The sequence below is a fragment of the Chinchilla lanigera genome, unplaced genomic scaffold (genome assembly GCF_000276665.1).
Source record: "Chinchilla lanigera isolate Chin_1 unplaced genomic scaffold, ChiLan1.0 scaffold00014, whole genome shotgun sequence".
Classification (NCBI taxonomy): Eukaryota; Metazoa; Chordata; class Mammalia; order Rodentia; family Chinchillidae; genus Chinchilla; species Chinchilla lanigera.
Window position 1 is genome coordinate 16,801,842 of NW_004955415.1, and position 18,426 is coordinate 16,820,267.

An 18,426-nucleotide genomic window follows, 5' to 3' on the forward strand; every position below is an offset into this window, starting at 1 on the left:
AAAAAAAAGAAACAGTGGTGTTGATATATAATGGAATACTACTTGGCTATAAAGAATGATAAATTTGAGAAATTTGTAGTAAGATGGATGCACCTGGAAGTACAGTGTTGAGTGAAATAAACCAGATGCACAAGCTTAAGTACTGTATGGTATCTCTCATTTGAGTGAGGCAAAGCACAAACAGACAATAACAGAGGATGGATAGAGGGTGACAAGGGGATGGATCTCTTGTAATAGGGAAGGGGTCCAAGGGAACAAGGACAAAGGATAAAGAGGAAAGGGAGGGAAAATGAGTAGAATAAAGCTATGCTATGTACAGGAACCTAGTAACATCAGGGAATGTAAACATTATATGCCATAACATGAGCTAAGATTAACAATGTCAATAAGAATGAAAATTGGGATAGGGAAATTACAGGAGGATGGAGGGAAGCAGGAAGGGAAAGAGAATGGAACTAAATAGGAAACACACTGTAATTTGTATATAGACCCATACATCGTTATGGCTGCAAACTGCATGTATTACAAAGTTGTACTGTACTAATAAGAAAGGGTCCAAATAGAGATTCAGGAGATTAAAAATTCTACCAAAAGTATCTTTAGAAGAGATCAGTGTGAGGACAATATCAAACGTGAAAGACAAGGTTGTTGTTAGTGACCAATTAATGGTGGATACCTTAAAAACAAGAAGAAAACGCAAAAAATGGATCCAGCAGATCCTAGATGACACAAAGAGGACTAATCTAAAATTAATTGGAATTAGGGAAAAATCAGAAGACAGCACAAATGGCATTAAAAAACCTGTTCATTAAAATAATAGTAGAAAATTTTCCAAATGAGGCATCTGGAAGCCCAAATAGTCACCATCAGAATATTGTCAAAATCATAGAAGTGCAACACAAGAATAAAATCTTAAAAGTGGTTAGAGAAAAGCAACCTGTCACTTGTAAAGGAAACCCATTTGCATTAGAGTACCTCTCAACACAAACCTTAAAGGCCAGGAGGGCTTGGAGTGAAGCATCTCAAGCCATAAAAGGAAGCAATTTCCAAGCAATGATGATATATCCTGTGAAACTATTTTTTAGAATTGATGGAGAAATAAGATAGTTTCATGATAAAGAGCATCTAAAGAAATCCATGACCACCAAACCAGCACTCCAAAAAATTCTCAAGAATGTACTAGAGACAACGAAGCTGACAATGGCAAAAGAACTAATAGAATGAATATATCAGGTAGGGTGAGCAGTTAAGAAGAAGGGAAAGATAGGGCATCTGCAACAGGAAAATCAAACAACAGGTTTAAGTCAATACCTATCATTAATACTCTCAATGTAAATGGTGTCAATTTCCCAATCAAAAAATGCTGACTGGCAGAATGGATCAAGAAACAAAATCCAAAGGTACGCTATGTACAAGAAACACATTTAACACAAAAAAGAAACTGAAGGAAACTGAGAGGATAAAAATCAAATGATGGAAAACAATATTTCATGCAACAAGAATCTGAAATATAGCAGGTTAAGGTCAGGGTTAGGGTTAGAGGGTTAGGGCTAGAAAGTGAAAGACCTCTACAGTACTCTGAAAAACGAAATTGAAGAGGAAATTTCCATCAGAAAATGGAAATATATACCTGGTTTCTGGATAGGCAGAATCAAAATACTCAATAGAGCCACATTTCCAAAATTGATATTAACCCAGATTTAATGCAATCCCATTCAAAATACTAATAACATTCTTAGTGGAAGTGGAGAAAACATTCCTAAAATTCATATGGAACCAGAAGAGACCCAGAATAACAAAAGCAATCCTGGGGAGCAAGAGGAAAGCAGGAAACATCACAATCCCAAACCTGAAGTTATATTACAAAGCTACCATGATAAAAACAACAGGATGGTACTGGCACAAAAAAAGACATGAAGAGCAGTGGAACAGAGGGTGCAGAAACAACCCCAAATACAAACGGGCCAAAAATATGCACTGGAGGAAAATAGCCTCTTTAGTAAATGGTACTGAGAAAATTGGCTATCCACATGCAAAAGATTGAATCTAAACCCATATCTCTCAACATGTACTAAACCAAAATCAAAATGGATTAATGATCAAAATGTTAAAACAGAGATGCTTAACCTGCTGGAAGACAGAGTAGATCAAAGAGCTGAAGTCATAGGTGTAGGTAAGGACTTTCTGAGCAGAACCCTGGTTGTCCAGGGGATTAGTATCAAGAATCAACAAATCAAATTATGTTATATTAAATTATATTAAATTAAAAGGCTTCTGCACAGCAAAATAAACAGCTAATAGGATGAAAAGACAACCTACAGAATGGAAAATTTTTTTCAGCTATTCCTCAGATAGAGGCCTAATGTCTAAAATATATTAAAAACTAAGAAAAATTAGACCTTGTCCAATAAAAGGTCCAATCAAAAAATAGGCAAGTGAAATGAATAGACCCTTCACACAAGAACTAAAAATGGCCAATAAATACATGAAGAAATTCTCAACATTGCTGGTCATTAAAGAAATGCAAATTTGAACCAGGTGTGGTGGCACATGCTTGTAATCCCAGCACTTGGGAGGCTGAGGCAGGAAGACTGCTGTGAATTTGAGGCCAGACTAGGCTACATAGTGAGTTGAAGGCCAGCCTGACCTACACAGTGAGGCCCTGTCTCAACAAACAACCCAAATTAAAACAACACTGAGAAAAAAAACAAAACAAAACAAAAAAAAACAACACTGAGATTTCCTCTTACCTAAGAAAGGATGTTCCTCATCAAGAAATCAAATAATAACAAATGCTGGTGAGCCTTCTGAGAAAAGGGAACTATTCTACACTGTTGGTGAGAGTGCAAACTATTATATCCACTATGGAAATGAGTATGGAATTACTTCAAAAAACTAAACCTACAAATTCCATTTGACCCAGCTATTCCCCTTTTGGGTATCTTCCAGAAAGAGTTTAAGACATCATATTACAGTGATACATACATACCCATGCTTTTAGCATCACAATTCATAATAGCTAAATCTTGTAAATAGCCTATATGTCCATCAACAGATGAATAAATAAAGAAAATGTGGGATTTACACACAATGGAATGCTACTCTGCCATAAAGAAAGATAAACATGAGTCATTTGTAGGAAAATGGATGCACCTTGAGACTATAATGTTAAGTGAAATGAATCAGATGCACAAGCTTAAGTGTATGGTTTCTCTCATACTAGAAACTCCAATTGTAAATAAACAGCAAAATAAAATATAGATGATTAGCAATAGGAAGATAAATCCTTTTAAAATGGGAAGGGATCAAGAGCTAGAGGAAGGGAAAAGAAAGGGGATGAAAAAAGGAATTACAATATGTTGGATGCAGTTTCCAACCCCACACAGGAAATAGAAACATGTACTGCAACTATGTACTAATAAAAATAAATAAGAAGTGGGCATAAAATTATGCAGAGATAGGTAACCCTAGTGACTAATGTAGTTTCAGAGCTCCTCTCTTTCTGATACAGATACCTTCTGTAATGAACAATTCCTTATAATGTAAATTTCTTTTATAACAGGACAGCTTTTCAGAGATTCTTCTGAGTTTGCAGTTGCTCCAAATAACCACCTTAAAGTCATCAATATGCTAGAGATACATATTTTGTGGTGATATGTCCTAAACTCCAACACTGGTGTATATTGATTGTTGAAGTCTGTATCTTTGAGTGCAAACATCCAGGATTTTCAAAGATCATAGAAAGTTTTGTTCAGGATTTGTTAGTGTCCTTCATCCAAAAGTCCCTGTGATCTTTAGCTTCTCTAAGCTACTTCCAGGTGTACCCTTTTAGGAACTCAGGAGCAAAATGTTACTTATTTTTCTCATTTTTTAGAAGCTGTGGTGTTAAGGTCTACTAAGTGCTATGATGAATTATGCAAGTACATGGAACATTTCTTCTGGCTCTTGAACTAGGTAATATGGACATTTATGGGCACTGAGTAACAAGGTTCTTAATTATGATGAAACAGAAAAAAACTATGACTGTCATTAGTGTTACTCAAAAACGTTCTGTGTTTTCTACCTAGGTCTTAATGGCAGGTTACTCACTTGATCAGTTTAAACCAATGATGTAAGAGGTGATTGGAAGCTACTAACTAGAGAAAGCTTTAAGAGTTCAGTGTAAAATTCACTGTTGTCTTTCTTTGTATTTGCCATGGTGACCAGCAGTACTCCAAATAGAAGCCCTTTATCAGCATGTCCCCAGAGGGAGCATAGTGCTGAACTCAGCTGCCATGATGGGCATGCAGCATGAGTGATAAATGAAACCTTTCATGTTTTAGGCCACTGGGTTTTCTTTGTTTTTGTTATTGCAGCATAACCTAGCCTATTCTGAACTTTACAGATGACTCCAGTAATTAGACCCTCAAAGACCAACCTTATTAACACGCCTGAAATAACAGGGCTTCACACACCAGAGAGCACAGTCATTCCCAAGAAACAAGTGAAATTGGGAAAACACCTGATAATTCAGAGCCTTGGGGCATGGAGGAAAAAAAATCCTTCATTGTTGTGTCATTTTTTTCCTCAACTTCCTAGCATAACTGAAACATGGGTCAGTGATTCACTATGTGAATTGGGTCCAGAGAATAACTAAACCAGTACATTTTAGACCCAGGTCCAACAATCTGAGGGATTCTCCATATCTGAGGGCTTTTAGGATTTAGTGGAATTTCCTTGTAAATCACAGTTGTTTTTTCTAAGACCCCCCTAAGTACTTCCTACTGTCCATGATAAATCAGTGGTACTGATTTGCTGGAAAGGTAGTTGCTTAGTAACAGATGAGGATGCTTCTGCATTTATTTACAGCTATGGTGTATCCCATGTAGGTCTTCCATTCTGATGTGTTATGTTTAAGAATCTAAAGTCTAGAGAAGTGAAATGACCAGATAATGGCTACACAGCAAGTAAGTGGCAGTGTTTGTCCTGGGATCCAAGCTCTATATCACTATTAAAGAACTTTTTGTTTGCAATTAGAATAGAGTGGATAATTCTTGAAGTTGAGTTTGACACCTTCTACAAGTAATCCCTAAGTAGATCTTGAGGCTGTTTGCACCAGTGTGTGGTCAGTATACTTAGCTGAGAGAGAGAAACTAGTTTGTTGAAAGAAAAACGACAATGGGGTTGTGGAGAAAAATGGAGCAGAGGGGGAACAGCCATGAGCCCACAGTGACTTTACACTCAGAATTCACCAACTATAGTCTAAAAGAGTTGGGCTCCAGTTTCTTATACAGACTCAACTATGGTGAAACCAAAGATCTGCTGCTCTTATCTCAGCTGCCACTGGCTATCATGGGAGAGAGAAGCCAAGCCAGAAGGGAGAGCAAGATGAGGTCAGGAACCTCTCCACAGATTAGAAGCATGAGGTCAGCTCTCAGGTCTCAAGAGAACTGCTGTAAATGACGAGTGACTCGCAGCCACTGACTTGAATACAAAGAAAACTGGCTGACTTCCCTCCTGCGTCTCTGTGAGTCCTTGTGTTAGAAACTATCTGCAAAAGGGAGAGAAAGGGAGGAAGAACACCCCTGAGGGGAACATAAGAAGTCCTCTCCCCTCATGATCTCTGCTTTTCTAACTTCCCTACAGGTTTGGCCTCACCAGAATTCTAGGTCCTTTTATTCCCTGTGTTTACTCTGAGGGAGAAATGACAAAGGTTAGTGGTCACCCAAGGTAGAATGGGTGCAAAAGCTTGGTGCATTCAATCATTTACCCCATTTGAACATCTCCTGTCTGAAAATTGTAAGATATCCTGACTTGGGCAGGTTGCACTTGTGTATGTGTCTACTTTTTATTCTACTTGATTCAAAATGAGACAGTTCCAATGATTGTTTTGTCTCATTTATGAACTTGCTTATTTATGCGACTTTGCCTCCCATATGCTCACAAATGCTATTTTTATGGTTTATTAAGTTAAAAAAAAACTCAGAATGTATTCTCTGCTAAATGCTAAAAGTGGGCACAGTGAGTGTTTGGTGTACACTTTTTTGTTTTTACTGTTGGATTGCCTTTACTCTTTAAGCTTGAATTCTCTTCCAAGACCTGAATGTTGGGAGGTATTTTATGGCATTTGAACACCTGGGAAGTGCTGAAAGCATTAGATGAAAACAGGAAACTTCCCTGGCTGTGGGAGGTCACCTGGTTTCCCACATAGTTCCTCTGTCACACCTGTCTCTGGAAGGCTTTGGAATAATATCTGTCACTCTAACCATAAACTTCTCAGCTTTACCCAAGGATGGTGATTCTCTAAGGTGTTCCAAGATGGCTTGGTTACCTACTTCACAATCTTGAACTTTCCAAACAAAGTTTACCACATCAGGCTGGCTCAAAATGGGCTAGGTTGAAACCAAAAGAACAAAATTACTACATATAATAAAAATGAATTTTTATAATTTCTTTCTATATATAGCTCAAGAGAGAAGGGGCAGAACTCATGAAATAGGAGGGGTGTATGTAATTAGAGAGGATCATGTCTCTGAGAACAATGATGGCCAGTTCTGGGGGAGAGAGCAACTTACGTATTTTTTGTAAGAACACCTCTGGCTATTGCTCAATGTGAGCTGTTTTCTGTTCTTTGTTTTCTCTTCCTTACCATTAGCCTTACCATTATGTAGTTTTTAATACAATTCTATCGCATCCATCTTGGCCTTTATGAGTGACATGCCAATGAAACTAATTAAGTAGATTAACATTTGGGTTAACATTGAATGAAAGGCAGTGAATGTCAGCCTGCCATTGTAAGATGCAAGTAGAGAATTCATCAGATGCAGAACATTTGGGTTAAAGGTAGCTAGGAAAAATTTAAGTCATCTCCTCTTCCTCCCTTCCCTCCTGCTTTGGAAGACTCCACACATATGTGGAAGGTAGGGATGAAAGGATGTAAATTCTGGATGTCTCTTGATGGTTGGCAAGTTAGGGCTATTCAAGAAGATTTCCAACAGGATTGTTCTTCTACTGAATTACTTTTTTTTTTTAATGTTTAAAGGCAAAGTAGGACACACATGAACATAGCACAATAGAAAGTAAACACTATTGGCCACACTCAGTCACCAAAACATCTAATAGGAATGTATTTTTGGTAACTCATTTACCCTGTGTGTTTCCAGCTCATCTCTATATTTTGCAGAACTTCAACTGAATTATGGATCTTGGAGAATTTTGGCTTCTAAATTTTTATCTGTGTTTTCTTCATTTAGGAAGAAAATCTAGTGTGTTTCCTGAACAACCCATTTTACTTAGATTGCTTTGAGGTGAATAATAAAAATGTCTGAGCTGGTTAATCTCAGCCAAAGGAGTCAGGTGTATGCTTTGAAGTGAATGTGATCCTACAGGACACACACAGAAACTTACACAGGTTAGAGAGGGGTTCTAGGGATACAGGGCTGGGGAAGTAAGAAGAGAGTCTGTGGAGCACAGTCATTAAGGACGAAGGCTCTGCTTCCAGGTAGGTCTTGATCCAAATCCTGGCTCTTACGTATCATGTTGCTCACGTTGTTTAACCTCCTGGAGTTCCAGTTTTCTCACCTATCAATGATAATGTCCAGGTTGGTCTTGAAAATGTCATGAAATGCATTTGGCACCATTCTTGCCACATGAAAAGCACTCAACAAATAGTAACTATCATTTTATTTTTGCCATATGCGTATTATTGCTATGTAACTCATGCCTTTCATTTCCAGAGAAAATATGGACCCATGTGACTCGACAGAGACCACATAATTAATCCTCAGCCACTAGATTTAGATATCCCAACTCGGACTCCAGCTTTCACTCAATTACTCTGTGAAATTTCTCACAGCTCTTGCCAAGCCGTGGTTCAGTTCTGTCTTGCACGACTGCATGGCTTACCCGGGGGAAAGATGATGCAGACAGACGTGGCCAAATGGATCCATGGAGCAGTGGTTGGATGGGGACATGCTGTGTTGGTGAGCTCACCACGGGGCCTTTCTGCCTTTCCTAGTCTGCCCTTCCCGTCGAAACCAAACACTCTCACCTGGAAACTATGCATCCTCTTCAAACACGATGCTCCATCCCCGTTCCAACCCTACCTATGGCTGGAGTGGCTGTTTATGTTCCTCAGACCTTTACCTAGCATTTTTCTTTTAATGAAGGAGACCAGTGTGATGTAGTGGAAAGAACCTTGAGGTGAGAATTGAGAAATGTAGTTTCTAGCTCTGGTGAAGACACTTTCACCTAAGAGGCATTAGGAAGTAACTCACCCTCTCTAAGCTATGGCTCATTTCTCTAAATATGAGGGGGTTAGATTAAGAACTCTCTCTTAAACATGAATTTTGCTAGATATACTAAGGAAGAAGTGAAAATCTGTGAAATGATCAATGTAGACCCGTTTAAGTGGCTATTTGATGTTTTATGAGAATGGAGCAGTGAATTTTTCACATAAATGGAAATTTATGTGTTGGGTTGAATTTAAAAATTCTATTAACTATGATTTTTTTTACTAATCTTGAAAAACACAATAGGCATAAAATATATGTTTTTGGTTTATTTTTGAGTAGCAACTAATTCCCTGCATAAAGTGAAGATGCTAGCCCTTTTGTTTTGTGCAGCATGTCTCATTCTTAACATTACTGACATTTTGGGCAAGATTATTCTTTATTGTGGATGCCGTTCTGTGCATTTTAGGATATTTTGCAGCATGCATGTCCCATCAGATGGCAATAGGTCAGCTTTCCATCTGGTGTGATAGTCTAAAGTCTCCCCAGACATTGCCAAAAGTCCTGAGGTGAACAGGGATATAAATATACCTCCCCTGGGTAAGGACCACTGTTTCAGGCATATGCATATGATATTTTAGGGGAATGCTGTTTTGCTCCTAATCAATGTAGTTTTTCATTGTCTGAGGGTAGGGTAGATAGGTTGGAGTAAACAAACTGCACACATCAATGGTTTACTGAGAAAAGTTGGTTTCTTATTCCAAGGAGCTGTTCTCCATGTGGTGACTGAGGGGCTCAGGCTGCTTTTTTTGGGTCCCATAGTCACAACCAAGGCTGTGGAGATGATATTAGGAAAATGCCCAGAGGTCTTAAAATCCCCCACATATCCACTGGCTCAGAAGTGACTCACCTCCATATGTCCACACATGGTGATGAGATCTACTCTCATGGTTCTTTCCAACTGCAAGGGGCCAGGGAATATCTGAGAACACATGGGTGATTTGGCAAACATTGTTTTATCTACCACACCAAACATTTACGACTTGGAGAGTTGGCTGCATATGGTGGAAGCCCGGAGGGAATTTTCCATTTATCTGTCATCTTTCACCTTGGGAGAGGCTACTAACAACTAGAACAGAGGATGTTCTCAAATTCTCCCTTGTGCTTTGTGTGCTTTTTTTATTGAATAGGTGCTAATTCAAATCATCATGGTGATATTTTAGTTGCTCAACAGTTTTTTTTTTTTTAAAGTCCTACTCCACCCCTATTTCTCCAAATCAGTTTTCATGGAAGTCCAGAATATAAAGCAATCCAAAGATGTGCCAGAGGGGTTCATGTGGCAATGAATACTTTCCCCTCCTAAACCTCCACTTATAGAGGGAGCACAGGGTACGCTTGCAAACTGGTGATCTACAATTTTTTTTGGTGTTTCCCTTCTCTTTCCTTTTTTTCTTTTAAGATAGGGTCTTGCTATGTAGTCCAGGTTGTCCTTGAACTCACTACTTAAAGTACTTGCTCTGAGTAAATATAACTCACTTTTGAATTGTAGCTAACAGCTATTAAGTCACTAGGAGAAAAGCAGTACCAAACATACATAAGTTTCCCTTTCTGTGCAGGCCAGGAGAGATCTCATTTTTGCATGCCCTCTACCAGTAAATTAAAGTTCCAACTATCCTGATAGTCACCTCTGGCCAATAGGACTGAAGAGCATTAGGTAGTACCCTGATGTTTTCACTGGCAATTTTGTCTTCTGTCTCAAGTTTTATTGTACCCAGGTCACCTGTATGGTATTTCTTATTTGTCAGTATAGCTCTGGCTCTAAGGATGAACTGACCAATGGACAGTGTCTCTTTACTAGGCAGCAGCTTACCAGTGGATCCCCTGAGAAACTCAGATTCCCTTTTTATTTCTGGAGAGATCAAAGAGTTGTTTTGAGACCATAAGGAAGCATTTCCTCCTCAAGTTTGTGGACATATTTGCTTTTCCCTTTCTGACCTGGCTTTACTAGTCTATAACTCTGTCTTTTAACTGGATTTTCTGGGTTCATTGTATATTTATGATTATTCCTTTTTAGGGAGACACTAGTAACTATGTCACTTGGTATTGTTAGTTAAAAAACCTCAAGCCACCTGTTTGCTGTTAAAAGTAGGTAGTTTCTGCTGGGTGTGGTGGTACATACCTGTAATCCCAGCACTTAGGAGGCTGAGGCAGGAGGACTGTCATGAGTTTGAGGTCAGCGTGGGCTACACAGTGAGTTCAAGACCTGCCTGAACTACATGGTGAGACTCTGTCTCAAAAAAAAAAAAAAAAAGAAAAACCTGAAAGAAAGTAGATAGTTTCTTTGCATTGATATGAAGTAAAAGCATCTTAGAATTGGACAAGAAAAAATTTTACACCTGTGTGATGTAGCATATTATAATCATTAAAGAGTACAAATCTGGTGCCAGGTGGCTTTGATTCAAAACACTGATATTATAAGTTGCTTGAATTTGAAAACATTACTCAATTTCATTCTCTCCATTTTCTATCTGTAAAATGACAATAATAATACTACCTACTTCATGTCCTTGAGTCAATAACAAAATATTATTTTATTTATTTTAAAAATAAAAGCATGAAAATATATTAACAAACATACTTCCATTTACAAAATAACACAAGAACAATACAAGCAATACTGAATTTCAGACAAAGTGATAGGAAATTAACATTGGTTGTTGTATTACATATTGATATCTTCAAAGTGGTTAGTCAGGAAATCATAGATATATAAAATTGATCAAATAATTAATCATTAACTGTTCCTTTCAATAAAGTGATAGAAGTCAGTAGTATAAGTATGTTAGCTATCATATATATATGTGCATACATAATTTCCCCGTCTTTCTTTTCTCTTTTCCCTCATCCCAGTTGCTCTTTACTTTTGATCAGTTTCCTTTTGTTTCACAATGTCTATCAAACAAACTTTTAAAAATAAATTTGTAAAGTATTAAAAATGTGTGGCAGTTATTGTGTGTTCCCCACAATTTTGCTATACAAAGTGAATGTGCTAAAACCTCAAGAAATCTTTGACAAAAGAACCAATGATGATTTTGAAAAGATAACAGGTGCCAGCCAGAAAAATCTTATTACAGCAACAGGTTAGCCATTAAAACAGGGATTAGGTTGTTTGCCAACTTCAACATTTAATAGAAATTTGGTGCATGGCAAGTAAAAGTGTTTTTGTCTCCAAAATGAAAGAATTGGATGATCACAATATTTGTAAGAATTATCAGTGGATGCTAAAAAGAAAGAAATACGTTAAAGCTCAATAAGAAATAAGGCATTTGTAGTTCCAAATTATCTCCCTGGATCTTACAATATTGACTACAAGAGGAAGCATAGACATTTATAAGTAGAAAAACCTAGTGGACACAGTAGTAACCAAATGATCCAAGCTGACATCACTGCAAGTGGAACGAACAGCAATACAGCTCTGGCTGTGATGTCGTGAGAGCTCATCACTTATTCAGTATTCCTGACAAGCTTTCATAAACCAGCCTAATCCCCAGAAACATCAAACTCAGAGATAAGCTATAAAATAGCAGTTCTCTATTCATCCAAGATGTCATGTCATGCAGACAAAGAAAAGTTGGGGAACTCTTCCTCTTCAGGCTCTTAGAAGTTGCTAAAGTGACATGATAATTAAATGCCATAGATGATCCAGAACTGGGAAAAGGGGGTTCCTGAGCAAACTATTGTTAACCAATATGACTGGGAGAACACAAGTTGTAAGATGATTTCCAAGTAAGGCCATACTCACTTTCTGTTCATACAGTGCTGTTTGGCTTGATTTTAGAGGTTTTAAGTGTTCATTTTCTTTTTAGGGAAAGTGTAGGTAACATAAATTCCTGGCTACTATCACAGGAGCCAACCTCTCCCCACCTCCAATATTTTTTGAACAATAGTCTCCTAAAATAAATAGTCCCCCTCCATGCCATTCCAAATATTTCACTGAGAAAACAACTTCCCTGAAAATTTTCCAGCAACTGTAATGCCTGTATTATTGGTTTTCCTCCTCAAGATCTCAAGAGTATTTGAGTTACTTGGGATCTTTTGTAGCTCCACATGAATTTTAGAAATATTTTTCAATTTTTGTGAAAAAGGCCACTGAATTTAATATAACTTTTTAATATAATAATGAATATAACTTTGTAGAGTATGGGTATTTTAACTACATTAATTCTTCCCATTTTAGATGACACTATTCTTCTGCATTTGTATGTGTCTTTGTCAGTTTTTTCATAAGTTTCTTCATCACTTTTTATACTCTTCCATGTATAGATCTTTCTTCTTGGTTGAATTTGTCCTTGTGTATATTATTCTTTCAAATCCTATCAGAATGGAATTGTTTTCTTGATTTTGATTTCAGAAGCATTATTATTGGTATAATAAAACATAAATGATGTTGTATGTTGATTTTTTTTTGCTACTTTATTGAATTACTTGTTATCTCAAATAGATTTGGACTTTTTTGGTTGAATCTAGCATTTAGTACATATAGGATCATGTCATCTGCACACAATAATTTTAGTTTATTTGTCTTCTCTGATTGTTCTTGCTATTACTTCTTCTTCTTCTTTTTTTTTTTTTTTTTGGTCTTTTCCCTATGCAGTTCAGGCTGACTTTGTACTTATTTTGTAACCTAGGCTGGTCTTGAACTCACAGTGATGAGTGTGCCACCATGCCCGGCCTTCTTAGTAGTACTTCTAATACTATGTTGGATAGAGGTAACATGAATATGTATCCTTGTTTTGTTTCAGATTTTACTTTTTTTTGCTTTTTTTTCCCCAGTACTGGGAATCAAACTCATGACCTTGCGCTTGCCAGGCGGGCACTTTTGCCACTGAGCTAAATCCCTAGCCCCTGTTTCAGATTTTAAAAGAAAGACTTTTAGTCTTTCTCCATTGACTATGATGTTAGCTGTGAGTGTTTAATAAATGATCTTCATCATGTTGAGGGTATTTCTTCTATTCTAATTTTACTGAAGTTTTTTTCATCATGACATGATGCTGATCTTTGTTAAATGCATTTCTGCATCTGTTAATATAATCTATGCTTTTTAAATCTTTCATTCTATTGATGTGTATAGCATTGGCTGATTTGTGTGTATTAAATCAAACTTGCATCTCAGGGATAAGTTTCATCTGATCATTACGAGTAGTGTTTTTGGTGCACTGTTAAATTTGGCTTGCTGGCATTTCATTGAAGATTTTTGCTTCAGCATCCATCAGAGATATTGGGCAGTGGCTTTCATTTTTGGTGGTACTGTTGTCTGGTTTTGGTACTGGAGTGATGCTGGCCTCAGGTGGTACACACTAATAATCCCAGTGACTGAGAGGTGGAAGCATTAAATCATGAGTTTGAGGCCAGCCTGGGCTGTCCAGAGAGTCCAGGCCAGCCTCCACTGAAGAGCAAGACCCTATCAGGAAAAGAGTTAGGAAGTATCACTTCTAATTGGACTGGTATTAATTTTTGACTATTTGGTAATGTTCAGCCACAAAGCCACCTGGTCTTAGATTTTTCTTTGTTGGGTGGTATTTGATAACTACTTCAATTTCTTTTTCTTTCTTTCTTTCTTTCTTTCTTTCTTTCTTTCTTTCTTTCTTTCTTTCTTTCTTCTTTTTTTTTTCTTTTTTTGGTCCATTCAGGTTTATTTCATCTGGACTAAGTCTTGGAAAAATCCACACAGTTATGGTGAATTGATTTTTGCAAAGAATATGCAATGGGACAATCACCATAAACAGTGCTGGAAAACTGGATATTTACATGTAAAAAATGAAATGACTTATTGTACAGTATATACACAATACTAAACTCCAAATGAACTTAAGCACCTAAATCTAAGATATGAAACCATCCTTTAAGAAAACATAAAAAGTTTCTTGATATTGGCTTTGTTAATGACTTTTTTATGTAACAACTGAACTTTGGACACCATAAGCAAAAATAAACATGTGACATTACATTAAACCAAAATGCTTCTGCACAGCAAGGGAAACAATCAACAAAATGAAAGGGAAGACTGTAGATTGGGAGAAAATATTTGCAGACCATCTATTTGGTTAAAGGATTAATATCCAAACTACAAAAATGACTCACTCAATTCATTAGGAAAAAAGCTTGATTAAAATGTGAGCAAAGAACTTGAATAGATATTTCTCAAAAGGAGACTTACAAATGGCCAAAAGACATATGAGAAACTGCTCATTGTCACTAACCACCAGGGAGATGCATATCAAAACCATACTGAGATACAACCTCATGCTAGTAAGAATGGTTATTATCAGAAAGGCAAAAGATAAACAAGAGTTGGTGAGGATGTGGGGAAAAGGGAACTGTTGCACACCCTGGGTGGAAATATAAATTAGGAAAGCCATTATGAAAAAGGCTATGGAGATTCCTCAAAAAATTAAAAGTAGAATTACCCTACGGTCCAGTATTCCTTGGTATTTACAAAGAAAATGAAATCAGTATGTCAAAGAGATATCTGCTTTCCCACGTTCCCTGTGGCCTTAACTATAATACACAAGATGTGGACTCAACCTATGTGTCTATAAATGAAGAAAAGGATGCAAAATTGTGCATATAAACACACGTAAATATTACTCATGCCGAAATAAGGAGATGCTCCCATTTGCAGCAACCCAGAAGACAAGTGAAATAGGCCAGATATATAAAGAAAAACATTGCATGATCTCACTTACATATGGAATCTAAAAAAGTAAAATACATGACTACTAGGGGCAGCAAGGAGTAGGAAATGAGGAAAATTAGGACAAAAGGTGAAAACTTGCAGTAACATGGGATGAACAAGTTTAGAGATGTAATGTAAAGCATGAGAATTATAATTATAACATTGTATTACGTAGTGAAAATTTGCTAAGAGAATAGAACTTACGTATTCTTACCACTTAAAAAAGGTAACTTTGGGAGATGAAGGCCAGGTTTATATGCTTAATAATAAGCATTTCACTATGAATATATGGAAACAGCAGGTTGCACATAAAATAAAAAAGTTTCCAATAAGTAGTCCAAAGCCTCCAGGGCATTGATGATTTGGGTGGATTTAGGCATCACTATTTTCTCCTGCTTCATTCATTTTGAGCTCGTAAGTTCACTGCTCAACTCCCTTTCACTTGCAGCATTTTAATTTTCTTGACCCATTGAACACTTGCAGTCAACACTGGCATTTTCCTTCCTGTACTCTGGGCTTGACATCCTCCACTGGGAAACAGAAAAGGTTCCAAGTTACTGTTGAAGGACAAGCCAAGGGTATCTGAACTTCCAGATTTTGCCTGGGTCCAATCTGAGTAAATGTCTCTACACAGATAAAATAGTTACACTTTTACTTCAATATCTAGTTAACCAAAATTCTCACAGGGCTCTGTCCCATCCCCACTTCAGCTAACACAACATGAAGCTTCCTCAAACTATCAGGATATGAGCTGAGGAAATCTAACTCCATACTGCTGTTAAAAGGAGGATGATTATTTTGGTCTCCCCTTGTAAGATAAAACTAATCATTTAATACCACCCTCTATCACACTTCACCAAGTCTTTAGCATAGCTCAATACAAAGCTTTCTCTTCAGCATAGTTTAGCATGAAGTTCTTAATAGTGCATTGCATTTATGTCAAGTAGGAATGAAGAGCTACGCTACTGGAACCATGACCTTGGCAGGACTCCTCCAACTGCCTAATCATGCACACTTCATAGACCCAGCCTTCCATTATGCCTGATTAACTGGTGTTCTGTTTATCCCTCACCTACTGAGGGGACATAGTGTTAGATTAGCTTAGATATTCAGCCAGGCAGCAAGGTCAGCATGAGTCTAAGAAGAGCTACATTGTCTTCCCAGGAAATGACCCCAGCTTGGAAGCACTTTATCAACAAATGTGCATGGATGTTTGAAAAATCCCTCATGAATGCACATCCTCAGCCTCTTCTTTCTTTTCTCTGAAACACCTCTTCCCTACCACAAATTTAGCTGGCAAATGCTTTGCACAAGCTGAGACAATTTAGCCTTGCTGTGCTAGATGATGTCAGTGGGCTGATAAACAGGCTGTAATCAGGACTGTGCTGATAGGGGGCTCCAGCTCCCCATTTTTGGGATTGTGGGTAACTTTGGATGTGAACAGAGAATGAGTAAAGCCCTTATGCGTTTTAATCTCGAGAATGCTATTTTTTCCTTTTTCTGATGTTACCTAGTCTATAATTCTAATCATAGATCCCGTTTCTTTATCCATCTGACATAGCTTGGAACAACTACTAGGTATCATGTGTTATAATGATTTGGAGCTCACTGGTAGAAAAAGCCTACAGGAACACAGATAAATTAGAGCAATGCATACTGCCATCAAAAATAGGAGACCCATAGGAGTTCTGCTTGTATCTCCATTGTATTCTTCATCTTCTTGATGTGATACATTTACTTGTTAGTATTTAATTCCCATAGGTAATTAATCCCCCATGTATCATCTATTGACATCTTTCAAACAGCCATGTTCATTTTTCCTGGAGGACAAATTTCTAACCTTCACTAAGTTGTCATTCTTCTTAATCACAACCCTTAATTTGCCGTAATATATACTCTCATGGCAGCTTGCCCTCCTTTTTTGTTGGAATTTAAGTTTTGTGCCATTTAAGAAACTCATTTTATGGTTTAGTGTTCTGTCTCCTGGGTTGGACTGTACATTCTTTCAGGGCTGAAACTTGTCTTATACTTCTGGAAATTCTGTCATGAAAGAAGCACTGTCCTAGATATCAAGGGACCTGGGTTCTAGTCTCAATTCTACACTGGCTGGTTTTGTGACTATAAGGCAGAAATTTAGTGCCTTGTGTTCATAATATTCTAATACAAAGGTATGATATTGGAATTTCATACCTTTCACAGTCCCTTTAAATTTTAAGTTCAGAAAATGTACTGCAGAGCACTGTACCTCAATGCCTAGGGCAGTACTTTCAACAGACACAGAGCATCTCCACCTTAAAAAAAGAAAAGTATTATTGTTAGCTTCATGCAAATGTGATTGATGTCAGCTAAGTTGCCATTTTTCAAATGGAACTTAAACTGTGGGAATGTATTTTCTGCCAATGTATTAATGGGGGAGCATCAATGCTTCCCCTTCAGAGGATGAACACAAGCAGGGAAATGAATCCCAGACCTGCTTTGTCTCTAGCTGTTTGACCCTGGATAAATTATTTAACACATCTGGTCTTCAGGGGCTTCACATATATTAAAAAATAAAATTATGAAAGATGCTTGTTATTTGTTATGAAGTAAAGACAAACTTTAGCTACTGCCTTTAGCTTATGTAAGCAATGAGAAATATATAGTCTATAAATTCAGTTTTATATTGTTTATCTTTTAACTTGAAGCCCAGGATAATTTCCGCAAGGAAATCATGAGACTAAGTTTTTAGAGGAAATTCTGAATTTTCCAGATGAGATTATTTCAAGGTCCTGGAGCTTTATTAAAGCAAGATGGCTGCCTTAGATTTCTTTGGGTGGGTTTATTAGTACTGTGTAGTAGCATCATTGATTTATAGGGTAGATTGGTAAATGGGAAAGCAAGAAAGTCCAATCAGAAAAAAAAAAACAAAAACAACAAACCTCATGGTAAGTTGATGGGCAAGAACATTGGAAATATGGACTGAGTATCCCTTCACAAAAAGAATGGAATATTTGAGAATGCAATGCTATTGCATTACAGCTCTGTTCCTTTAACAGCACAACTGGTGAATTGAATTCCAATTTCTATAGGCTATTATCCTCCTGAGATGTTTTACTTTCTACCCTTCTATGTCCTTCTATGTCCTAAGCAATCAGAACCAAAGAGGTCAATTTATTTGTAATGAATCTGTAACTTATTTCACAAGCAATGTAGTTCATTACTGGATTGTCAGCCTTTTCCATTTATGTGGTGGCAATTTTTGCTAGGAATGGTCCACTATTAGAACAGCTTCTGTCACTTACATTGGAATGCAGTGTTCACCTTTACTATCCCTGGGGGACAGTACCTAGTGCTGAGTTACCCAGTAGGACTGTTCTAAGTACTTGGTGTACTGGAATTATCACACTACATTTTTGGGAAATAGCCAAGCTTCCTCCAAATAATAGAGAAGCCATATTCAGGTGTAACAGTAATAAATGTTTAGAAGAAATACATTTAAGG